We start from the raw sequence: 27,242 nt of genomic DNA, 5'->3' as shown, positions 1-27,242 counted from the left end.
TGTAAGGGGAGAGGGGATTCTTCCCACAGACTACAAAAGTAAAGGACTTTTTTTTTTACCACTGACCTCCAATAAGCTGAGCTCCAACAGCACACTGTTAAAAGTACAGATGTTAGGTGGATAGGATAGGGTTTTATGTGATCATATAAAAGTGAACACAGTAGGAGATTGGGGTAGGGAATTCCATAGGATGGGAGAGGCTGGTGACCCCAGTGCTGACAGAGAGGGGCAAACAACAATGTTGTACAGGCACCCACCATCCTACTTATCATCCGAAAACAAACGTCATTGGTTGTTAGGACACTGGTGGCTACAAGGTTGTAATCGTGCACAATGAAAACCTGTGGCTTTATGGCAGGCTTGATCCACCCATTGGCTTGTATACAATTTTTGGGAAATTTTTAGGCATTTTGCCAAGGCACCCCCTGATGAAACCCAAAGGCACCTTGCTTGAAAAAAGCTGCTTGAAAGAAGCCCCAGCATGGGAGGAGATTATGAAGGAACTAGACGGCAGGAAGTCTTGGGAAGAGCAGACAGTGGACAGTTTGGGTGATAAAGATCTAGGATATGGATATATGCTTAGTTTTTCCATTAGTGCACATTTCTAAAGCAAAAAAAGTGAAACTCTATAGAAGTTCTAGCATGGGAGGAGTTGACGAAGGAACTAGAAAGCAGGGGGAGCAGAGTGGGCAGTTTGGGTGATAAGTATCTAGGATATGAATATACACTATATTTGTCTAAAGTATTGGGATCCCTGCCTTTATATGCACATGAACTTTAATGGCATCCCAGTTTTAGTCTGTGGGGTTCAATATTGAGTTGGCCAACCCCTTGCAGCTATAACAGCTACAACTCTTCTGGAAAGGCTGTCGACAAGGTTTAGGAGTGTGTCTATGGGAATGTTTGACCATTCTCCAGAAACGCATTTGTGAGCTCAGGCACTGATGTAGTACGAGAAGGTCTGGCTCGCAGTCTTCGCACTATACCAATTCATCTCAAAGATGTTCTATTGGGTTGAGGTCAAGACTGCAGGTCAGTCAAGTTCCTCCACCCCAAACTCGGTCATCCATGTCTTTATGAACCTTGCTTTGTGCACTGGTCCAAGTCACTTGGTGGAGGGCAGATTATGGTGTGGGGTTAAATAAAAACAAACTGCGCTTATCCAAATATTAAGCTAAAGTCCAAATTTCATTTCAAGTCCCAAGGAAAGAAAACGTTGTTCAAATATTTGTAGGAAAAATAATTAATGAGATCGCTAATTCCAGACACCACAATGTGCATGCATGAACTCCAAACAGTGCCCGATCACCGTAAATGAAAGTTATGCTCACCAGAAAGCAAGCATTAAGGGCGATTGGCTAAACCCAGCCTAGGGCCTTTATGTTCGCAGATGTCCACACCAGGAAACAGCATACACTAGATCCGTTCGGAATCCATACATTCTTACAATTCGCTCAAAAAGAAGAAAATGGCTGCCATAGTGTAGTACATTAGATAATAACGAATAAATGTATTTAAAAGTTGCACTTACAATTCCGTAAAGCATAAAATGCATGTAAACAATATTGCCGGCATTAAACGAATGGAGCCTGTCCTTCTCGAACAAACAGCGTGGTGACGTCACTGCATACCCTCCAGACGCGTTTCGTCACTAATCGGACCTTTCAATGGGTGTGGGGTTGTTTTTCAGGGATTGGGCTTGGCCCCTTAGTTCCAGTGAAGGGCACACTTAAGGTGTCAGTATACCAAGACATTTTGGACAATTTTATGCTCCAAACTTTGTGGGAACAGTTTGGGGATGGCCCCTTCTCATTCCAACATCACTGCGCACCAGTGCCCAAAGCAAGGTCCATAAAGACATGGATGAGCGAGGTGGAGGAACTTGGCTGGCCTGATCTATACCCCACAGAACACCTTTGGGATGAATTGGAGTGGAGACTGCGAGCCAGGCCTTCTGGTCAAACATCAGTGCCTGACCTTACACATGTTCTTCTGGAAGAATGGTAAACATTCCCATAGACACACTCCTAAACCTTGTAGATAGCCTTCCCAGAAGGGTTGAAGCTGTTATATCTGCAAAGGGTGGGGTGGTCCAACTGAGTATTGAACCCTACAAACTAAGACTGGGATGCAAATAACGTTCATGTGCATGTAAAGGCAGGAGTCCCAATTCTTTTGACAATATAATCTTTGTTCGGGTTATCCATAAGTGCATCTTTTCTACAGCTTTATGTAGAATTGGCAAAAGTATCTAGGATATGAATATATGTTCAGGTTATCCATAAGTACATAAATTGTACAGATTGATGTAGAAATGAAAAAAAGAAAAGTGAAAGTTTCTATAGAAGTTCCAACATTAGGGGGGGATGAGGGAACTATAGAGCAGGAGGGTTTGGGAAGATCAGAGTTTACAGTTTGGGTGATCTGTATCTATTCTAGGTGAATATATATATATGCTTAGGTTATTCATAAGTGCACAATGTTTTACAGCTTAAACCAGCCTTTCTCAACCTTTTTAACACAAAGGAACCCTTGAAATAGTTCTCCGGTCTCAGGGAACCCCTGCTAAAAATTAGAAATCTACAACTCATGATACATTAGTGTGATGGTCAGTGGGAAGAATTGTCCTTAGCCCTTGTACACACGGTCGGAGATTCCGACCAAATGTTTCCTATTGGACCGTTTTGACGGATATTCCGACTGTGTATGGTCTGCATCAGACTGTTTCCATCGGAATATCCGACGGACCAAGTTTTCCAACTTGCCGGTAAAATTTTCCGACAAAATGCTCCTATCGGACATACTCCGATCATGTGTAGCCTACTCCGATGGACAAAGTGCCACGCATGCTCAGATCAAATTCCTAGACCAAAGCTATTGGCTACTAGCCTGAACGTAGTCCCGTCGTAACGAAATAATGGCATCACGTTATGTACAATCGGATTTTCCGACAACTTACTCCGACCATGTGTATGCAACATCACTTCCAGACCTCTTCCGGAATTAATCAGACGGAATTACTCAGACGGATTTGGTTGTCGGAATCTCCGACTGTGTGTACAAGGGCTTACACTTGTGGTCATTGGGAAGAATTGCTTCCTTACAGATAGCTAAAAAGATCAATGGTGTCAGTGGGAACTTATCTGAGAGGCAGAAATTGCTCAATGCTGAAGGAACCCCTAGCATCCTCTGGAGGAACCCTAGGGTTCCACTGAACCCTGGTTGAGAATGACTGGCTTAAACTATTTAAGATTTTGTATGGAATAAACATATAAATTAAATGAAACAAAAATAGGAAAGGCTCTAGAGAAGTCTCAGCATGGGAGGAGATGATGAGGAAACTAGAGAGTAGGAGGTCTTGGGAGAAGCAGAGTGGACAGTTTGGGTGGTAAGAATCTAGACAATGATTGCAAACCTTGGCACCCCAGAAGTTTTGGAACCATGATGTTCATGCACTGTGAAGTGGAGCATCATGGGAAGTGTAGTTCCAAAATATCTGGGGTGCCAAGGTGCACCATCACTGATTAGGTTATGGATATATGCTTAGGTTATCCATAAGTGCACATTGTTCTACAGCTTGAACTGTTCAAGCTTCTGTATGGAATAAGCATTTACCATGAAAAGAATTGACAAAAAAAAAAAGAATGTGAGATATAAGCAAATGTAATGTTCTACAAAAAAAGCTTAAATATACAGTAGGTAGGTACCAGCTTTGGTATACTGCTAGTAGGAGGCTCTGTCTGGTTCACAAGGTATGGTACATTAATAGCTCAAACATATGCTAAACTTTCCCTGAAATCCAGCAGTGTGGGTCTGACCTTGCCTGGTTGTACAATATTTCAGTATTATCTGGAGGAATATTCATGTTCACTAGCAGAGGAACATTCCAAACACCTTATAACAATGCCATCAGACTTCAGATGGAAAAAATGTAAACAGGAAGAACATTGCATCAGAACTTAGCTAGCTTTCTGCCTGCAGCTCTAAAGCTCTGGTCAGGCTGAACATCCTCTCTCACACATTTTATTTTTTTTCCTTTCTTCATCAATATTATAAGCCTTTGCATTAGATCCTTTCATTAAAAAAAAAAAAAAAAGCAAGTTGCAGTCACCAAGATCCTCCAAGCTCTAATTTCAGAAGCACAAGCCTGGATTGTGTGGAGAAGGTTGCTATCTGCTGTAGGTCATATTACAGCAGCACATGAAGCCCCACCCCATGTCTCTTCAGCACAGTCCATTACATCTCAAAGCTTTTTTTTTTTTTCATGGTGTAGATGACTCTAGCATTCAAAGCACTTCACATGAAAAAAAAAAAAAAAAATAGCAGCAGAAAGAAAAGTTTTTTCCCCTTTCCTCCCCCAAAGCTTAGTCCTTTCATCTCAGCTAAAGAAAGCACTTTGCTGTGCTTGAATATGTTGTAGCTGACGTTCCACAGATAGGAGACATGTCTACGTGCTCCTTGCTGTTAGATAGACTTTGTGCACCCCCTGGTGCTCTAGCGTTTTGTGTGGTTGAGATTGTCTTCTCTCGCTCTCCCTCTCCCTTCTGGTTGCTCATTATTCAGAAAGAGGCAGAGACACATACACACACACACTGAGTGAGAGAGACGGATCTTTCAGGTCATCTGCAGCTGCAGAGCAGCAGCAGCAGCAGTCAGAGAAGGAGAGAGAGAGAGAGAGAGAAGATAAAAAAAAGCAGGGAAGATGGCAATTCTCCATTGCTGAACCTGGCAGCATGAGAGTCAAGGAACAAGTTGAAGCAGAGAGCCACCATCTCTCCCCATAGATACAACGCCACATTGTGAAGGAGCAGGACAACAGAGGCTGGTGCAGCCAACGTCCAGAGAGCTCTGTAAGTTCTTCAATTCAAGTCCTTCTCCCTGTTTATTGTTATTGTGTCCTTGTTGATAAATAATGTTGACTAGCAGGAGCGATGGGAGATTGAGGAAGCTTATGGGGGTGGTGAGGCTGTCTAGAGAAGAAAGGAGGTGGTGGTGGTGGAGGAGGAGGTGGAGAAGAACAGCAAAATTAATTAATTCATTAATTGACCTCATCTGCTTTCCCCAAACACCCCCATGTGGTGGAGATCACACAAAAAAAAAATTATAATGATAAACGAAAGACTCCTGAGGTTTGCATGCACTTCTATGTCTGGAGTAAAGCAGTGACAGACACAGAGGGGGGTAGGAAACATGACTGAATGCTGGGTGGCTGCATGACCAAAGCCATAGGATGACCTCTTCTATTAGCTGCTTGCTTTGGATTTTCCCCCACCCCCCTCCCCTAGCCTATTAAGAGGTCTTCTGGGCACCCCCTCCCTCCTAAGCTGACTTGACATGGAAGGTTGATTTGGAGTTGGATTCTCCTGCCTAGGAGGGAGGGAATGGGGTTTGTTGTGCAGCTTTAGGCTGGTGTTTCTTGAGGGTGAGAAGAAAAGAAACCACTGTGCTTTCATTAAATATCCTATGGAAAGTCCTCATGTCACCTAATTTTTACTCAAAATCAATATATATGTATATGATTCCCTTAGAGCACTTTAGAACCATAGGTTTGGTTCCTGTCCATGTTTTTCTATCTCTGTGAGAAGTCTGTCTGGTTTGATTTCCATCCAGACCTCATAGTACAAAGCTGCTCCACCATACTCATTGTTAAGCTCCTCCTGGTTACCCATCTTTATTCATAGCTCTTTGCTTTTCAAAGCTCAACCTGGCAGTCCATAACTATGATCAAATCATCAAGTAGCATTTTTTTTTTTTTAGAAGAACTTTCAACTCTGGAGCTTCATGATTGTATTTTTTTTTTTTCTGAAACAAGGCATGTTCTGAGAGGAAGTGACTAGGCAAGTTGCTGTAGAAAGCCATGATGTATGCCAGATAACTCATGTCATGCTGTAGCTCCACCAGAAGATGGAGAACAGAGGGCTTCAATGTAGACAAAGCTGACATGGAGGTTTTTCACGATTAACATGGCTCTTGATCATCCTGTTGGTTTACCATTTGGCAACCATGCTCAACAGCTTCAATGATTTAAAAGTATTTCATTTGGTATTTAATGAAGTTTTATCATCTATAAAAAAAAAAGGGTTACATAATAATTTCTTTTTAAGCAGTGTTTTGCAGAAACATGCATTGATAGCCCAAGGTTTGAGTAATATCATAGAGTGTCAACTCATTTATATGTGCTGTAAATAACCATATTCTGTAGGTATCGCCCAAGAAAAGTGCCTCCTAATGATGTCCTTGGAAATCTCCAATGACTGCTCTAATGAAAATAGATTTTTTTTCCAAATATGAACATTTGCATACATTTTATTACAACTAAAACCTATGACTGAGGTCTTCAGTTTGTAATTCAGGTAACTCTTACCTGATCGCTGTTATTTTTGTGCAACAGTTCTTCAGCATCTATGTTTTGGTATGGCTACTACATTTGGGTTTTACATCTCTATGAGAACCAGGAAACAAATAACTTATACTGAAACCAGGTAAGATTTATAACTGAAGACTTTCACGTTTATTTTAGTTGAGAACATAATGTACCTACAACAGTATTGTTTTTTGATATGATGCCGTTAGTGACCCAAAGCCGGTAACTTTATGGTTGGAGCAGGCAAGTTGAATCACCAATTGGCTTTCATATTTTTGGTGACTTTGGTGGAGATATCTTCAGATTTCCATATCTGTTCCTCTTCTTCCATCAATATAGCCATCTTAATCCCTCTGTTGAATGTTTTATATATTTTACTTAAATATCAGTACAGTAGTGGGACAACCGTGGAAGGTCAAAGCTGATGTGCGCCTAATACCAAAGGAGCTTCCCAAGAGATCTAAGAATCCAGTGTATGACACAACCAGCAGCAACATGTAGCTAAATATTCGTTTTGGGCAGGGTTAGCCTTCAGATTTTAAAGTAGAACTATAGGCAAAACCTTTTTCATTTTGGATAGAGTAAGGGAGGGTCATGACCCCTGTTGATTTATTTATTGCAATCTGTGCAGTATTGTTGAGATTTCCCTTTACTTCCTGTCTCATAGCCAGAAGGAGGCTATGGGACAGGAAGTGAGGGGGAAATCCATGCAAATTAAAGTGGTTGTATACCCTGTACAACCACTTTTGCCTACAGGTAAGCCTATATTATGGCTTACCTGTAGGTGCTGAAAACATCTCTAAACCTCCACGATTTAGGAGATATTTACAATAAAGCTGTGAACCGATGTCTACAGCGCATGCGCACTTTAGAAAGAACAGATCTTGCTGTTTCTAAAGGGGTCATGCCGTGACTGGCGGCTCCCTCGCCACTCAACTCTGGCCAGTCACAGGGCCAGAGTTCTTGGCCCCAGCAGGAAGAGGGGTGAAGATGGATGCTCGCTGCTAGTGGGGACAGCAGTGACATCGCAGTCTTCAGTTTCAGGTAAGTGACACATAATGGGCTACTATGCGATGCATAGTAGCCCATTATGCTTTACCCTTGCAGGGAAATAAAGAGGAAGTAAAACCCATAAGGGTTTACTTCCCCTTTAAGGGAATCCCTTGGGGACCCCCAGGCCATCAGAACTAGTGTCCCAATTGGAAGATTTCCCTACTATCACTTTGCTGGGAACAACCCACAATTTTAGATATTTTTTTACTTTCACTTTCAATGCTAATGGTAAACAGGACAAAAACAAAGGGTGAATCTCCTTAATGGGGCACGGATAGCTCTAAAAATTCACAGGTGCTCTAATTCTTCTCCACTCTATCCAAAGCTAAAGAATACGTTTTGCCTTTAGTCATGCTTTCAAGTAGAATCTAGTAGAATCTATGACATATGTAAGAGATGACATACCATGACTCTCAGTCATGTATATAGGTTACTTGCATTAACAATATATATTAATATTCCACCCTCAGAATAAATATGGTCCACGTGTACTTCCTGTTAGTACTGGTCAAAAGTCAGATCACATCAGGTATAACTATATAGAGCAGTGCCACCTAAATGGCAGCTGCTTTATATGGGTTGAGGTTGTTGGCGTTCATCATTTTAAGAGAAATCTGCTTTGACATCTAAATGCTGACACTGTAAATTCCACCAAAGAGTAGACAGCTTATTATCCAGTACAGCATTGCTATTCATGGTCTGAAAAAGTCTAATTTCACTTTTGTTGAGAAAAGAAAACCAACCTCCCATGGTCAGTTACATACTGTCTAAGAATTCTATAAAATTTTCATTGCAAAGTCCTATCTTGAAGCTCACACATAGCTACCTCTCACTTCCTGTTTCCTGCTGTCTCACCCTACTTCCTAGTTGTTAAGAAGGCTGGTCTTCCTGTCATAACCCTATGATTCAACTTAGTGTTGTAATAAGAGAAAGACAACTGGTTAAACAATCTGTACATCACCTATGTACAGAACCAGAATACCTTCACACTGGAAAGCCATTTTATTTTTTCCCCAGTTTTGGAAACTCATATCTGGATACCGATTGAACTAGAAAGGTAATTTGTATTAAAGTGTATCTATGGTCAAAATGTAAAATCATAAATTAGTTTCCACATTGTCACTTATCAATCTGAATAATCTTGAGGTTTGTAAACGTATTTTGTGAAGATCCCTACATATTTACTTCCATGAATTCTGTGACACACTGACTATGCTTTGTCAGCCACTGCTGTGCCATACTTTCAAAGAGCTTGACTTCTCAACTACAGAGATGCTGAGAGGAGAAGTTTCAGGACGTGGAATCAGTAAAAAACACTGCAGGCAGCAAGGTACCATGGGATATTTATAAGGGCAGACTGTACAATTATAATACAAATGAATACAGCACACATCAGAGATCCCTGCACATTAGAGCTTGTAATCTAAGAGGGAGGGTCAAGGGATACAAAAAGGTAATAACTGAGGGGGAGGGGCTGATGGAATAAATAAATGTACAGTTAGGTGAGGACATGATAGGCTTCTCTGAAGAGATGACTCTTCAGGGATCGTATGAAAGTGGACAGAGTAGGAGATAGTCGGATAGATTGGAGTAGGGAGTTCCAGAGGATGGGAGAGGCTCTGTATAAGTCCTGGAGGCGAGCATGGGAGGAGGTAATGAGGGCGCTAGAGAGCAGAAGGTCTTGGGAAGAATGAAGAGAATGATTACTTTGGTATTTTAAGAATAGGTTGGTGATGTAGCTGGGGGCAGAGTTGTGGATGGCTTTGTAAGTTTGTTGTTCGTATCTTGAATTTAATTTGTTGGGTGAACAGAACCAGTGGAGGGATTTGCATAGAGGGGAAGCGATTAATAAGGTGGGTGAGCCTGGCAGCAGCATTCATGATGGTCTGAAGCAGTGTTTCTCAACTCCAGTCCTCAAGGCACCCCAACAGGTCATGTTATCAGGATTTCCCTCAGATGAAACAGCTGTGGTAATTACTAAGGCAGTGAAACCGATCAAATCACCTGTGCAAAATAATGGAAATCCTGAAAACATGACCTGTTGGGGCGCCTTGAGGACTGGAGTTGAGAAACACTGGTCTGAGGGATAGCCTATGTAAAGGTAATCCAATGAGGAGGGTGTTTCACTAGTTGAGGTGAGAGATGACCAGGGAGTGGATTAGAAGCTTTGTAGTAACATTGGTTAGGAAGGGGCATATCATGGAGATGTTGCGCAGGTTGAAACAGAAAGCTTTGGACAGTGATTGAATGTGGTCCTCAAAATTATAAGTTAGAGTCCAGGATTACACTTAAGGATGGGTTGATAGTTGAGCCATTGATTTTGACAGAGAAATAAGGGGAAGAGGCATGTGGGGGAGGACATATTATGAGCTCATTTTTGGATAAATTGAGTTTGAGGAAGTGGTGTGACATCCAGGCTAAGTAAACCAAGGAAATGAGCAGATGAGAAGCTGCAATGCATGGAAGGAATCCAGGAAGTTGTGAAGAGAGATGGACAGCAGACAGGCAGAACTTACAACGTCAAAGGAGCTTTTTCATGTACGCTTATATTGGGTTGTCAAAAATAGATATAGTTTGTATTCCTGTTACAATTTGATGTTTTAAAATGAAAGTGTATGCTGTGACCTAAGATCTCTCTTAACACTACAATACTAGCTTGCGTATCAATTGTTTAAAACTCAAGGGGAGTTTTCCCCTTAAATTAAAAGGATTCTACACTTATAGTATACATCATTCAATATTATGTGTGTATTTGGGTTTATAAATAGACCTATCAGATATACCAATTAGAACTGTTATTTATATTCTTTTACTGTGATTTGTAAGATGATCTTCTCCAATTATGGTGGATATATTGATTGCTAGTTCCAGGTATACCTGATTGGGCTGAATATTGGATTATTCTTTCTATGGCAGAAGTTCAGTAAGAGCTGCTCCTCTGCCATTGGGGTACCGCTTCTGACTCTGGAAAATTTAGAGAAATTGTACATGCATGTTTTTTAGACCTAGCGGAGAGAACTACACATTGGCTCGCCTGTTATTGTGGCTGGTTGAAAGGCTCCAGCCTGCAGGCTGGCAGAAACCAAAAGGAATCCAAAGTTGCATGGTGTTCACAGTCCAACATATGAATGTGTGAGAGAGATCACTCAAAACATAAACAGTATAATGGATACTGGATATACTGTATGTATATGGCTAGACAATGAGTAAAAAGAAAAGATAATTTCTTGATTGTTGTATATTAAACAACATTTACTTGTTACAAGATTTAAAATGATAATTTTTGAGTAACTATGGCTTCAACTAAAATCGTTTTTAATTTAGAAAACTGGACATCCTGTTGCCAAATTATGTGTTAACTTATTACAACATCTAAATTTTTGAAGACACCCATATACATGTTATTCTTATGCACAGTATATTGTGTTTATATGTATATAATATATACACTTGGCTATAAAAAGTCTACCGTAACAAAATGCATATATGGACGGTATTGTGATTTCAAGAATCTTAAGATATTTTGTAGATGTTAGAAGCATTAAAACATCAGGCAGATCACTAATTGCTTCAGTTGGTTGTTGTGTGCATTGCCCTTCGTATGAAAATAAATGTGGAGGTTGTACTAGTATCAAAAAGTCTTAAATCTATTGCTTTGACTTTAGTATTACCTGATTTTTGACTGTAGTATTGCCTGGATTTTGTAGTAAATGTTCAGAACTATCAACTGGGCTCAGTGGTTTTGAAAAAGCCTTAAACCTTTAAAATTGTGTATACAACTGTACCATACATAAAGATTCTGTTGAATGATGGGGCTGAACTATGATATGGAGACTGCTTCCCACTAATTTCCATCCATTCCATAATGTATTTTTTCCTTTACAACAATGAGGTGATTTTGGTCATTTCATAGAGAAGATTCAAAGGGCATTTCTTTGCTGGGTGCAAAACCTAAGTCTAGAAGGACACTTTATTAAAGAGCTATTCAGCCAATGAAACTACAGATGGAAAATTATTTATGAATATTAGGGTGGTAATGAGAACAGTAGACCATTATGGTGTTTTTGAAAACGCTTGTCTGGAGAGTGGTGGTATGTAAATGTATATAGTGAGCATAACAGAGCAATACAAGGAAATTAAACAAAAACTGTGAAGAAAGTGAATTTTTAGTGTACTAGATGCTCATCAGAACATCAAACCATCTAGCATTGAGTAATATCCAACAGGATCCACCAAAAGTTGTGAAAAAATCCATTGCACATGAACATCCCATCCAAGCTATGCACTCACCAGAAATAAGATAAAAAAAAACAAATCCAATCAATGCCCCTTAGCAGACACCTCATCTTTTGTTAGCAGTGTAAACTCCTTCATCCAGGGATCCACAAACTGCATATAAAGAGCTAGTCTATTGGATGAAACATGGATTAGTGAACCTTGAAATGAAGGACGATCTTGTGGTAAAACTGCCGCTGGTCTGATCAGGAAAGATTTGTCAAAAGCAAAAGTTCTGCCCTCCATGCACAGCCAGCCCAACCTCTTTTTACCACAAGATCGTCCTTAATTTCAGTTTAATCTAATAGACAAGCTCTTTATATACAATTTGTGGATCCCTGGATGAAGGAGTTTACACTGCTAACAAGAGATGAGAAGTGTCTGCTAAGGGACATTGATTGGAGCCATTTTTTAAAAATCTTATTTCTTGTGAGCGCATAGCTTGGGTGGAGGCTAACTTGCACTGGATTTTTTAACAACTTTTGGTGGATCCCTCTGGGAAATTACTCGCTGCTAGATGGTTTGATGTTCTGGTGAGTGTCTAATACACTAAGAATCTATACACTGGATGAACTTTCCACACATTGTGGACTCTCTTCACAGTTTTTGTTCAATTCATGTTAACTTTATTATAAACCTCTTGATAAGGACTTATGAACTTAAGAATGATGCTGTGGTCATGAACATGTCACTTAGAAGTTTTTTTACAGAGCAGTTTTAGGTGAACTGTCTGTGGGTGCCAACCATGCTAAAGACAAGAAACAGAAACATGATAACAGTCTACTAATCTCCTACCTCAAATTTAAATTGAGCCAAGATATTTTATAAAGAATAGTCTTAAATGATAAGCTGATGATGCAATCTTGAAAATAATTCTGCTGTGTCCAATCTGCTTCATTGCAGTACATCCTTCCATGTGTTCATAGGAGGTCTTCAGTCCTTAAAACTCCACTAGGACAGAAACAGACTTTACTAGGTTCATTAACAAAATGCATAATGGCATCTCCGCTTTACAACAAAACAAAGATGTAACATTAGCCAGGGCTGATAAAACAAGACAATGAGGTAGAAGAGTAGAGGAACATTGTATATTAGCAAAACATAGGTTATTGAGCCTACTCTAGTTACTGATTACCTATTCTATGATTAGTCTACCTAAAATTAAACTGGTGCAGGTATTTTTTTTATTAATGTATATCAAAGAGCTGTGTTTTATGACCTGAGTTTTCATAGCTTGGAGAGATAAAATGTTAAAAGTTGTTCTTGTTATGCAGCCGGGGTGCTTTATTAAAAATCTACATTCCTCTGAAATCCTATGTAATTCACCTAAGAAACTGTTGTAATGATCCGTCCCTGCATCATTAAGTCAACTTACTGTAGATCTGAATAGTTAACTTATGTCACCCTCTGGAGATGTTTTAGCAATAAAAGATTACTATTCCATCTACGAACATTTCATTTTTGACTAGCATAGTATTAATTGTTTAGCTGTAGACCATTGGATGTCATCCAGAGATGCATGACGAAGCTTTCAGAATACCATTACAAAGCGATAGCTATAGTTGAGGGGGAATATCTGTTCTTAATGTTACGCAAACATAAGTTACACAGCTATTTATCCCTCAAACAGTAATTTGCAAATTCCCGAGAGAAAACAAATCCAATGTGAGCCCTAGAGTTTTGAGCTGTAGGTTTCTTTTAATTATAGGTCACCTTGTATTTTTATTCATGACGTTAAGATCTGGTGGTATTGTGTTTGATAATGAGAAGAATGTCAACATGCATAGGGTAACATATTTGGGAATAAAAAATTAGACCCAAGCAAGCACTGGTTAGCTTAGTTAATTTTGCATCATAAATGTGCAGCACATATAGCTTTAATTCACTCTTTTCACTGCCTAGTAATCTTCTACATTAGGAGCTTTCTGTGTTCAGATGACACTGGCATAAGAAACCATGTTGTGCTTCAGGCTTCCAGAGCTTGCTTTTAAAATGGCTTCTTGTAAGGAGTTGTTTCTCCTGTTTCAGGAACATGAGCTAGAAATATTTAGCTGAACTGTGTCTGCTCAGAGAAGAAAGGACTCAGCCTGGGGGATGGTTATTAGAGAAGAAAACTGGATGATCTGCTTTTCTGCCAAGTGTTCAGAATGCAGAAGTCATCTGCACCTTGGAAAAAAACATGCTGTGCTGAGGAGACATTGGGTGGGGCCTCATGCTGCTTTAGTTTGATCTACAGCAGATAGAAATCTCTTCCACACACTCTGGTGTTTTAAGCAAGTACTTTAGGTATTTTGATGATTGTAGCCTGGTTTAAAAATAACAGCTCTTCCTTACCTTTTTATGAGAATGTTTCCCCAGCTTTAAGACTGAAAGATTGTTTATGGAAGAGCTCTCTCCTGTGTCATATTCTTGTATTTTTTTGCCTAAAATTTGTAAATGGTACATCTGCCTTATTTGATGTGCATCACAAACTATATATTGGTGTTTTATCATAACTGCAAAAGCTGACTAATAACTAGAAAGGAAACCTATTGATTATGTAAACACGAGTAAAACATTTCAATAAAAGAGCATGCTGGTTAAAACTCTTGGCTTGCAACTCTGATTCTTTGGTTTGGTTCTGTTAGAGTTACAAAAAATGCTCTAGCTTCCTTCCGAAATATAACACGCCATACTGATATTTTAATTGGAGCTCACCAAATAGGACCTAAGGGTTCCTAGAAACATAAGACTAAAAGCTACTTTGGTGGCTAGGACCTAATGTAAAAACCTCTATGGATTGGATTGCCGTGTGCTATATGCATTTTAAAAATACTTGAAGCATATTTATTATCAGTTTATTGCTGCTAGCTGAAATGAGAAGTAATACGTGATTTTCCTAGCCATTGTTATGTGGTGCTAAAATTTTCTCCTGGTGACCTTGAAAAATAATATCTTAGAGTGCTGCTGGCAAGTCTCTGTATCACTGTACATATATTACTAGGTTGTGTTGAACATAGAGTTGGAGCTTTGCATTATAGTGGTGTAGTTTAAAGAAAAACACAGACCCTTCCACCATAAAATAATGTCAGTCATCTATGATGGAGAAACATAAGCTGAATTAGGATTGGAGTGGCAGTTTACTATTCCATTTTCATGTCTGTACTCACCCGTGGACCAAGGTCATGGGTACAAGTGAGGCATATGTGCTTTTTTTCCCTCAAGGTTCTCAAGGTTGTTGGACCTGCCCTGCATTATATGGTGAGAATTATTATTATTAGAGATTTGAAAAAGAGCCTATTTTCTTTCATATTAAGAAGTGATTGTTAAGGCAGTTTTAAGAATAACTACTTTAACTACTATAACTACTGCACGTGCTTGGGCAGCTCCTTCAGTGAGTAAATGGCCCAAAAAACAAACTCCCAGACGGTCCTATTTCTCTAGATACCCTATTGAAGAAGTCGCCTGCTTACAAAACTTTGAAAGAGATGGCTTCACTTTTAAGTGCTTGGAAAATTGGCTGAAAATGCCCAGTACATCATTGACTGCTAGCTCAGTGGAGAATGCTGAAGAGCTTTCTAAGTTAGAGATGATCACCAGCTGATGTGAAGTAGGTAGTAGGGGAGATATGCATGGGATGGAAAGGTTAAAGGGGAGCAGTATAGTTTATGTTTTAACATCTTACATACACTGCTCTAAAAAATTAAAGGAACACTTTGAAAACACATCAGATCTCAGTGGGGGAAAAATATCATCATGCTGGATATCTATACTGATATGGACTGGGTAATGTGTTAGGAATGAAAGGATGCCAAATCGTTTGATGGAAATGAAAATTATCAACCTACAGAGTCCTGAATTCAAAGACACCCCGAAAATCAAAGTGAAAAAATGATGCAGCAGGCTAGTCCATGTTGCTGAAATTTCACTGCGGCAACTAAAAATGGTACTCAGTTTGTTTGGCCCCCACGACCTTGTATGGATGCCTGACAACTTCGGGACATGCTCCTAATGAGAAACAACGGATGGTGTCCTGGTGTATATCCTCCCAGATCTGGACCAGGGCATCACTGAGCTCCTGAACAGACTGAAGTGCAATCTGGGGGCATCAGATGGACCGAAAAATAATGTTCCAGAGGTGTTCTATTGGATTTAAGTCAGGCGAGCGTGGGGGGGCCATTTAATGGTATCAATTCCTTCATCCTCCAAGAACTGGCTGCATACTCCTGCAACATAAAGGCAGATGTTGTCATGCACAGAAGGATTTTAGGACCTACTGCACCATTGTAGGGTCTGATGATGGGTCCAAGGATTTCATCCCGATACTTAATGGCAGTCAGGGTGCCATTATCTAGCCTGTAGAGGTTTGTGCATCCCCTCCATGGTTATGCCTCCCCAGACCATCATTGACCCGCCACCAAACTGGTCATGCTGAACAATGTTACAGGCAGCATAATGTTCTCCACCACTTCTCCAGACCATTTAATGTCTGTAACGTGCTCAGGGTGAACCTGCTCTTATCTGTGAAAAGCACAGGGCGCCAGTGGTGGACCTACCAATTCTAGTGTTCAATGGCGAATGCCAATCGAGCTCCACAGTGCCAGGCAGTGAGCACAGGGCCCACTAGAGGATGTTGGGCCCTCAGGCCACCCTCACGAAGACTGTCTCTGATTGTTTGGTCAGAGACATTCACACCAGTGGCCTGCTGGAGGTCATTTTGTAGAGCTCTGGCATTGCTCATTCTATTCCTCCTTACACAAAGGAGCGGATACCAGTCCTGGTGATGGGTTAAGGACCTTCTACGGCCCTGTCCAGCTTTCCTAGTAACTGCCTGTGTCCTGGAATCTCCTCCAAGCTCTTGAGACTGTGCTGGGAGACAGAAAACCTTCTGGCAGGGGCACGTATTGATGTGCCTACCTGGAGGAGTTTGACTGCCTGTGCAACCTCTATAGAGTCCAGGTATCGCCCCGCCTCATGCTACCAGTAGTGACACTGACCCTAGCCAAACGCAAAAGATGAGTAGGAAAAAAATGGCAGTGGCCTACACCTGTAAAACCATTCCTGTTTGGAGTTTTGGAGGTTGTCTTATTGTTGTCCATCTCGTGCACCTGTTAATTTAATTAACACCAAAGCAGCTGAAACTGATTAAAAACCCCCTCTGCTACTTAACTGACCAGATCAATATCCTAAGAGTTTAGTAGAATTGAAGCTATTAAAACGTGTCCCTTCAATTTTTTTTGAGCAGTCTCTATGATAGCCTATATTAGAAGCTACATCTAACTGGTTGCAATGTTTGGAACAACTCAGAGCTACAGTCTCTGTACAGGAAAAAGGAAGTCACACTTAACCTGCTCAATTGGCTTCTTTTGCGACCCCTGAGGAACTACATAGATTTTCCTTAATCATACATTTTAGGACATAGAATGAGTTTTCAGGTAGACAGGGTTAAGGAAAAGCAAAGGTACAAGGATATTCCAGAACAACCTCTCCTACTCCTAGCATGCCTCAGTTTTTTTCAAGTGTCTTTTAGAAGAAGGGTTGTCTTCTCTACTCCGAGAGAAGCAAATGATTTCCTTACTTATTCTACTTGTTCTCAAGAATCCCTTTTTGCTTCTGGAAAGATTCTTCAGTTAGCTGTAGAGCAGTTGGATTGAATGATCCTTGGCACAGCCTTGGCTATACCTGGATCCTGCTGTGCCTTCAAAGTCTGTATGGTCTCCTTGTGAACACCTGTTCTGTGCATACGCGTACCATTTTACACATGGACCTAGTATCCTTTCCATTATCTCTTCAGGCACACCTATACCAGCGATCCTCTGGACAATTTTTTGGGCTCTCAGCTGCATTCTATTGACAAAATCACTCCTGGCAACAGCTGCTTCCGCAAGACCTTGTAAATACCCATTGTGGTAAAAGTCATCAGTTGTGGGCTCTTACAGAGTATAGCAGATAATAAGCACAAGTGCAGGCCCTGTGGGCCTTGCTGGCTTACAATCCAATAACAGCTACAGGAGAAATTGTATTGCTTCTTCTAAAAGGTATGATATTGCTAGCCTGAATCCATGTTCCCTGACTCAGTTGCAACACTCCGCAGAGCCCTTCTTAACCCCTTCTGGTGTGGCCCCTCTCTGTTTTGTCTATAGAGGAATTCACTCCTACCATGTCTTTAATAGACACATCTCAGCCCTGTTACCTGACTTGGATTGCAGAGGCCTCAAGCGTGCATCCATGCCCTCTCCTTCAGAGCCCATCTGATTCCCTGTGGTTGCAGCTGCTTCTACACAGTTAACTGAGGATGAATCGGTTTGATGTTTAATGTTAGGAGTCTCAGACTGCTTCCAAATTTAAAATATACTATTTTTATGTGGATTGACCTGGAATAGCCTGTGTTAGCCTAACCCAAGGTTACCAACCTGAGTATAGTATTAAAATGATGACTTTAATAGGATAAGATTAAAACACTTGCAAGATGATAGAAGATGCATGGAAGTCAAAGTAAAGTGCAGTCCTGGCATTCCACATGGCTCTGCGGGTCCCACCGCTGTTCCCGGGTAGCTGGAAAGGATTGTTTTTTTCCCCTTACATGTCTTGCAGAGTCCTGGACACACTCTGAAGGATGTCTGCCTTCCTTTTTAACCCTTAATACCCCTTTCTTTTGCAACCATCCATCTTATGGATACTTCACCATCCAGCTTTTATAGCCACAGACTATATCCCTAAGGATTTTTCCATTTGGAGTATCAGATAACACTGACTATACTGTTACACAAGGTTACTAGCTTGGGTTCTCTTTATATCTGTTAACCTTTTAAAAATCTGACACTAAGAAGGTTTCTTCTTGTTCCATCCAGTTCTTCCTAAGTCATGGACCCCCAAAACCCACGAGTAAGCCCTCCCCACTCCCCACATACATGAATAGAAGAAACTCTTCTGCTTTTGCTTTACACGCATGTACACGCTTGTTTAAGATGTTTTTTTGTTTATTTTATTTGATACAAGCATTTTTTTGTTCTTGCATTTAGAAAGGTCCTTGGTGGGTTTTGTGTGAATATTTCACATATGTGGTGTGGATAACAATACCAATTTTTAAACTAACGTTATGATTTCATGTCTCATGGGTTATGCCCAATGTTACATGTTAATGTGGTGATTTAAATTTAATTGTATCTGTTATTTGTAATTGGTTTGTGTTTGTGTCAACGTGATTGTGAGTATTTGTCTTGGTTTTTATACCTGTCTATGAGAGCTGTGGACTGGAGGGCTCTCCAGTCACAGCTATTCCATATTCTTTTATTGACTAACTATGCATGTGGGAGTGGCCCTTAGGATACTTTGTTTCTCATTGGCTACCAACATACATATATTCACATTTGTTTTGTCACTACACTAGCTATGATTAAGCACCAGATTCAGGCGTGAAACATGTAAGCTGCTTGCATCCCCCTCTTCTGTACTGTATGGATTAGCTGCTGTACATTGGATTTTAACCCAATAAAGGTGTTGTATCGGAGTGCTGCCTTCCAGACTTATTTGTTTGTTCAGTAAGCCCTCTCCACTATAAAGGAATGGCTGCACTTGTCAGAGTGGGGGGAGGACATCTATTGGTTCTGTAACATTTGGATTCAGAATTTGTCAGAGGCTGCAAGCTGTTAGTTTAATATCTGCCTCTGCCCCACTCTGTGGACCTTCTCTCCTTGATTCCGGGGTTTTTACTCAAAGGTGTACACATAGATAACAGATAAAAAATATCTGCATGGAATCTCATTGTTTCCCTCTGTCACAAGATGCACAAGATCACAAGATTCACAAGAGGTCACAAGATTTTCCGACCTCTGGGATGCCCACTTGCATGTCCTCATCTTTCCAGTGCATCAAGGCTTGCTGTGTTTTGAAGTGTGCTCATAACATTACTAGTTGTTGGCCCCTACTTTTGGTCTCTTCACAGCACCTCAGGTTTTCACCAAGATGCCAGCTCCTGTACTTGCTCTGCATCACTTTCAGGACACCTCCATTGTGAACTATTTGGCCAATTTTTTTTAATGAGGAAACAGAACAGACTGTTAATGTCCTATGGACTATTAAAGCTCTGCAGAGGTTTGCGTGGATCTTGAACCTCCAGAAGTCAGTGCTGGTACTGACGTATTGCTTGGAGCATTTAGGACTTTTGCTGGATACTACACTGTCCAGGATCTTCTTGCCACAGGAAACACTCCAAACCCTCCAGCCCTTTTCTGCTTTTGCATGAGGGTTCTGGGCTTGATTGTAACCTCTTTCAAAGAGCTCCATATGCCTAATTTCACTCCAGATCGTTGCAACTCAACTTTCTGGCTGCATGGGACAAGAAGGCCTTTCTGTCATCACAAAATCCTGACCTTCAAAACCAGGCTTGCTCTGGAATGGTGGCTGCCTCGGAGTCAAGGACATCCTTCTTTCTGTTGATCTAGAACAGGGGTCTTCAAACTGTGGCTCTCCAGTTGTTTAGGAACTACAATGCCCATCATGCCTTGTCATGTCTGTGAATGAGAATGTTTTACAATGCCTCATGTGACGTGTAGTTCCGCAACAGCTGGAGGGCCATTGTTTGAAGATCCCTGGTCTAGAAGGTACTCACAATGGATGCAGCCTATCAGGCTTGTCAGATGAGTCATAGACACCATCTTAATGCAAGAGACTTAGTTGTTGAATGAAGATTGTCTCTCAACCAACATGCTGGAAAAATTAAGTTATCTGTTCAACATTGGAGCTCTCATTTACAAGATCATCCGATCTGGAAACAGACAGAAAATGCTTTGGCCCTTCCACCATGGCCAATGCCTCAGCTTCTTGCAGAAAACTTGCAGGGCGGAACATGCAAGATTCCAATCCTCTTTCATCAAAGTACTTCTCCACAAAGACTCTTATGGCATCTCTGATATCTACAAACCTCTACTACTGCACACTACACCCTCTCTGGAATCATCCTCGGTCTCTAACTGGGCCAAAGATTTCCCAAGTACCGATATTGTGGATAAGATCCTACACGGACTCCAATCAGTTTATAATCTGGTCCCAAATGAAACTTGGAGGGAAACCCAACTAAAAATTGCACATCGAGCGCACATACCTTTTCTACCTTCCTCACCTTCGTGTCAATCCGCTGCTTCTTTGTGCCCTCTATGCCGGCATCCTAGACCCTCCCTCACTCACCGCTATTGGTCTTGCCTGGTCATCTCCTCATTCTGGGATGGAATTTTGGCTTTTATTTTCAAGATAACACTCCTGAAACTCCCCAAGGACCCGCTACTCCTCATCTTTGGGTATTGGGACCCCAAACTGCTCCCTTGGTCGGCTACCCCCACACCTCTGGGCAAGGAGTGGGCCTTGCTCTGCCTGTTACTCGCTAGGAGAACCATCCTAGCCAACTGGACAACCACGACTAAACCCTCTGTCCCACAAGTCAACAGGGAACTTATGCACCTTCTCTTTCGGGACAAATTGAATACTAGCCTTCTTCACGCAAAAGCCAAACTACGCTTTCACAACAGATGGGGCTTGTATATAGCATCTAAACTCACCCCACAGGAACGAGCCCACCTTGAGGACCACTCCTTCATCCATAAGGGACACGCGCCAACGGCGATAGTCGCTGCAACCTAAAACCGTACCAAGCGGGCCTCTGTGCTCCTGACTCTCTCTCCCCCTCACACGGGGACTCATCACCTTTCATTGACAGCCGGGATCTGTGCAGCACCTCTCTCCCCCCCCCCCCAATATGCAATAAGCTGCACCTGCTACTGACCATCCCCCCCCCTCCCCCCCCCCACGGTTATTTTATTTCATATTCATTATATGCTTTATTTTACCCTGTAGTTCGCTTTTATAAAACATACCAGGTTACCTTATGACCTCCAGATCCATCCAGTTGAAGCTTCCCCTTCTCCCTTCAATGTACACAATGCTTAGTTACTACCAAACCCTAGGTTGTATGACTGCTTTCACTCGATCTTTCTATTTCAATGAGAAAAATTTTCGTCTTTGTATTTTGTATGATTTTTTATATACCTTTTTTCAATAAAATTGTATTTAAAAAAAAAAAAATGCTTTGGCAGTGGCTTACATCAACCATCAGTGTATTTGGTAAATGAGAAGTGCATCTGTTTTTGGCTTGAGTAGAACTTCACGTTCCAGCCCTGACCATAATGCACATCCCAGGAATGGGAAAATGGCAGGCAGACTTTGTCAGTCATCAACATTTGAACTCCAAATCTTAGAATCCTCTGTTGCAGGTGGAAGACACCAGACATTGACCTAATGGCTTCATCAACAAACTGATCAGGTTTGTCTCCAGGTCAGGGATTCTCTAGACTTTGCAGTGGATGCCCTGGCAGCACTGTAGGAACAGTTCAACCTGTTCCTCCTCTTAAATTCCTTCCTCTCTAACTCTTGTCAGAATCTCCATGGGTTCAACCCATGTTGTCCAAAGGGTTTGTTTGCTAGACTACTTCTTGATTGCTGACTCTATCAGCTTGGCTGTAGAAGCCCTGGTCCTAAGAAACACAATTAATTCATCCCTATGTATGTAGACTCCTTGCTCTACTAACATACTTGGAAAGTATTTTTCTTGATTTGAGAAAAGGAAATTTCATGCTATGAAGTACTCCATGGGATGAATCCTGTGTTTTCCCTAATTTGGTATGGATCGGTGTTTGATCTTGATTGCCATTAATTATCAAATCAGCCTTACAGGTTCTTGTTCAGGGACTATTTGTCTCTCACTCCTTAGTGAAAGCCTTCATACAGGGTGTCACTTACATTGTTACTCCTGTATGTTCCCCATTGACTCTGTGGGATCCCATCCTGGTTTTGTTAGCTTTTCAAAGACTGCCACATTTTTGTAAATATTTTATTATATCTTTTCATATGACAAGGGTGGCTTCTTGCACACTTCCCATCCAAGCACCCTTGCAAGTTCAGACAGAGTCGTCCAGGGTGAGGGAAAGACAGAAATGCCAGCGTCCCTGGAACTTGAGAGGACTGGTATTAGATGAGCAAGGGTACACTGTGGATACACCAAGTTTAATTGGGCACTTCCTGTATTCCCACTGTATTAAAACCACCAGACTGGACAAGTGTTGATGTGGGAGGGCTATATATACATATTTATACACACACAGTATCTCACAAAGTGAATACACCCCTCTCGTTTTTGGAAATATTTTATTATACCTTTTCGTGTGACAACACTGAAGAAATTACACTTTGCTACAATGTAAAGTAGTGAGTGTACAAGCTTGTATAACAGTGTAAATTAGCTGTTCCCTCAAAATAACTCAACACAGCCATTAATGTCTAAATTACTGGCAACAAAAGTGAGTATACCCCTAAGTGAAAATGTCCAAATTGGGCCCAATTAGCCATTTTCTCTCCCCAGTGTCATGTGACTCGTTAGTGTTACAAGGTCTCAGGTGTGAATGGGGAGCAGTTGTTTTAAATTTGGAGCTCTCACTCTCTCATACTGGTCATTGGAAGTTCAACATGGCACCTCATGGCAAAGAACTCTCTGGGGATCAGAAAAAAAAGAATTATTGCTCTACATAAAGATGGCCTAGGCACAGTGGCCAAGACCATACAGCGGTTTAACAGGACAGGTTCCACTCAGAACAGGCCTCGCCATGGTTTACCAAAGATGTTGCGTGCACGTTCTCAGCGTCATATCAAGAAGCTGTCTTTGGTAAATAAATGTATGAGTGCTGCCAGCATTGCTGCAGAGGTTAAAGGGGTGGGGGCTCAACCTGTCAGTGCTCAGACCATACGCTGCACACTGCATCAAATTGGTCTACATGGCTGTTGTTCTAGAAGGAATGAAGCCTACAAACAGTTTGCTGAAAACATGCAGACAAGGGACATGGATTACTGGGACCATGTCCTTTTGCTGATGAGACCAAGATAAACGTATTTAGTTCTGATGGTGCCAATCGTGTGTGGCGACAACCAGGTGAGGAAAGGTGTGTCTTTCCTACAGTCAAAGATGGTGGTGGGAGTGTCATGGTCTGGGGCTGCATGAGTACTGCCGGAACTGGGGAGCTACAGTTCATTGAGGGAGCCATTAATGCCAACATGTACTGTGACATACTGAAGCAGAGCATGATCCCCTCCCTTCGGAAAGTGGGCCGTAGGTCAGTATTCCAACATAATGACCCCAAATACACCTCCAAGATGACCACTGCCATGCTAAAGAAGAGTGTAAAGGTGATGGGATGGCCAAGCATGTCTCTAGACCTAAACCCTATTGAGCATCTGTGGGGCATCCTCAAATGGAAGATGGAGGAGCTCAAGGTCTCTAACATCCACCAGCTTTGTGATGTTGTCATGGAGAAGTGGAAGAGGACTCCAGTGGCAACCTGTGAAGCTCTGGTGAATGTCATGCCCAAGAGGGTAAAGGCAGTGCTGGAAAATAATGGTGGCCACACAAAATATTGACACTTTGGGCCCAATTTGGACATTTGTACTTAGGGGTATACTCACATTTGTCAGCAGTTTAGACATTAATGGCTGTGTGTTGAATTATTTTGAGGGGACAGCAAATTACACTTTATACAAGCTGTACACTCACTACTTTACATTGTAGAAAAGTGTAATTTATTCAGTGTCGTCACACTGAAAAGATATATAATAAAATATTTACAAAAATGTGAGAGGTTTACTCTTGTGAGGCGCTCTATATGCTGTTTGAGTTTATCGCTCAGAAATAGCTCCTTATCCTCAGTCTGGCTTTCTGTTTTTCATTCCTGAAGGTCCCTTTAGGGGACAACTTGCTTCTTATTTCACTAATGCTAGGTGGATTCCACAATTCATCATACAAGATTATGGCCTTTAGGGCAAGGTTCCCTTTTTCTCTGTTAAAGCTGACTACAATAGATCAGTTATTGTTTCATGGACATTTGAGCATCAAGCATGTTTCTCAGATTTGCAAAGTTGCAGCTGGTCTTACCAGGTTGATGTTCATGCCTTCTCTAATGCCAGCTTAGATCATAAAGGGATAAAAGTTCTTTCTGGTGGCTCTGTAAGCTCTGCTACACCTCATCTGTTAACCTGTTGTTACTTGTGGACGTATTTGTGTTTTTTTTTCTGTGTTGCCTGCCCCTCAGTTAATCTTTTGGTCACATGCTCATTAAGCTTTACCAGGTTGATGTTTAAGCCTTAGCCGATGCCAAATTTGGTTGCTAGGTTCTTTAGGATCTGTAGACTATGTTTAGACAAGTCTTTTAACCTGTTGCTCTTTGTGGACCAGGTAGCCTTTGTTTGCTCCCTTGATCATCCTTAATTTGAACTGCTTTAAGCCATCCCTATGTACCAGAATACTAATCCCATTTCCTGCAATGTGTAATTAGGAAAATGTAAGATTTTTAACTCGCCATAAAATCCTTTTTTTGGAGTACATTACAGGACACAGTTCCCACTGCTCTGTACGTATGATTCATTCCTACTATTGCTTGCAAACAACACCGAGGCATGCTGGTATTGGAATGGGTTATCCTTGGCTGTCCTTACAGCTTTGTTTTGCCAGTCTCCAATCTCCTGAAGACAGTAATATGACCTATGTACCTGAGTACTCACCCCATGTCCTATAATATATTTCAAGAAAAGGGTTTTACTGTAAGTCAACCAAAAACAAATGCTGTGCATAAATAGAAAAGCTGTCATTGACCCTCCAAAAAGGTTGGTGCTGTTTGACAAGAACAATTGGATAACATTTTCTGATGCTGTAGGTGCTGTTCCTCTGGGAGTGCACAGAAGTGAGTGCTTTGAAAAGCACTTATGTTTTCTGGTACATGAGTGGTTGACCACTTTTTGATGTCTTTGTGTATGGACTTTGTAGGTTGAAGTATCATGTTTGTGTGAGGTTCTACCCATGTACATTACACTGAATTTAAAAGTGAGCCTATACTACAGTGGGGAATGTATTGGTGAACGCTGAGCAAATAATTGTTTTTCTGGTGAAAGTAGTTGTATCGAATGGACTGGTGTACTTGAAAGTGCAAATTTTAACCATTATATTAGGAATTTACATAATTTTCTATGAGATATAGATTTAAAAAAAGCCATAGTCATGCAACTAGCATGTTCCATCTTGGTTTTTCTTTGGAAATACTGCAGCAGCCTTCTTAATTAGATGAGGTGCTACTCAAATAAACAATTTACATTGCAGTTGTTTGTTAACTTGGAGAACTGATGACCACATTTTCATATATTGAGTAGCTTTTTAAAACTTTTTGTTATGTGTGGCAGTTCTAAATGGCCTCTTGCATGAGACATTCTGTTTCTTTAATGGTTGCACAATGAAACCTTCAGAGAAGCCTTTTAATATGCTGGCTTTAGTCTTTGTGTTGAAGGGTGTGTCTGTTGGCAGGGTTTGCTAATGCAGACAGACCGGCTAGAGATTAACAAAGGTTATTTAGACTTTGGAATCCAGCAAACAGTCAGGCTGTGTCCTCTCTTTGCAGAGCAGAAGGACAACTCCTATGAGAACAGATGGGATTTGGATATGATCTATGATTTAGCTTCAGTTTATTTTGTTGCTGTTTTATCTAATTGTCTGATCACCAGTGGTCCTTTTGTTGGGTTTCCTATTTTGTACAATTTTAAAAGTTCCACCAAATCCCCATTTCTACAATAATACTAGCTGAAAACAAGTTCTGGAAATAGTTAACTACATTTTGTCTTAATCCAGAAAAATGTTTAGCTTCTATCAGTATCTATGCAGAATTAAATTTATAACAAGCACCAGAACTTAATGCAAGAGCAGTGTGTTTTGCTCAGATAAGACTGGGATGGTCAGGAGCCATGTTGTGTTTAGGCTACAGACTTCAGTCTGCATTTACTGAGTTAAAATGGCTGCTTCTAAAGCTCTGAGGACTTAACATCACTGCAGCTTCTGTGAAGCTGTGTCTAGAGTCTCTGTGCTGGAAAAATTCAGCAGAGCAGTTCCTCCTTTATCTGAGAAGAAAGCTATACGCTTGGGGGATGGGTAGAGGGAAAATAACTGTGTGATCTGCTTTTTCTGAGAAGTGCTTAGAATGCAGAAGTCCATCTACACCTTGGAAAATAAATGTTCTGAGTTATAATGGACTGTGCTGAAGAGACATGGGGTGGGGATTCATTTGCTGAGTAATTTGATCAACATTAGACAGAAAGATCTCATCCACAATCCTGTTTTATGCCGTGAAATAAGAGCCTGACATATCTTCATTTCTTCTTGTTAAAATGATCCTGGGCAAAGGCTGACATTGATTAGAAAGAAAAGGCTGTAGCTGAACTGAAAGTACACTGGAGAAATTCTTCAGGTTTTTTCTTGAAGATATATTTGAGTACTGTCCAAATAAGTGTGATAAACTGGGTAATTTAAGGTGCCTCTCTAATTTCTAAAACAGAGGTTCAAATCAAAAGAAAGCACTGGCTTTGTCTAACTATATTCATACCTTAGAGGAGAAAGCAAGGAAATGGTGTCAGCTATCTCCTCTAATGTGTTTAGATTGCTGCTACAATACACAAAGATGCTAAAGCACAAAGAATCATCATTACAATGTTCTAT

The 27,242-nt window shown here is 41.0% G+C and overlaps 1 protein-coding gene across 1 annotated transcript in view; it reads left to right on the top strand.

The window, feature by feature from the left end:
* Positions 1-4,449: 4,449 nt before the first annotated feature.
* Positions 4,450-27,242, top strand: part of ZNF462 (zinc finger protein 462) — a 110,268-nt gene continuing 87,475 nt past the window's right edge. Inside the window, exon 1 of the mRNA XM_077475174.1 lies at positions 4,450-4,850. The gene's annotated coding sequence lies outside the window, so the exon portion shown is untranslated. The remainder of the gene's footprint in view (positions 4,851-27,242) is intronic.

Source organism: Lithobates pipiens, unplaced genomic scaffold, assembly GCF_037356315.1.
Source record: "Lithobates pipiens isolate NorthernLeopardFrog02 unplaced genomic scaffold, aLitPip1_a1.2 Scaffold_13, whole genome shotgun sequence".
Taxonomy (NCBI): Eukaryota; Metazoa; Chordata; class Amphibia; order Anura; family Ranidae; genus Lithobates; species Lithobates pipiens.
This window is presented reverse-complemented; position numbering and strand designations above follow the sequence as displayed.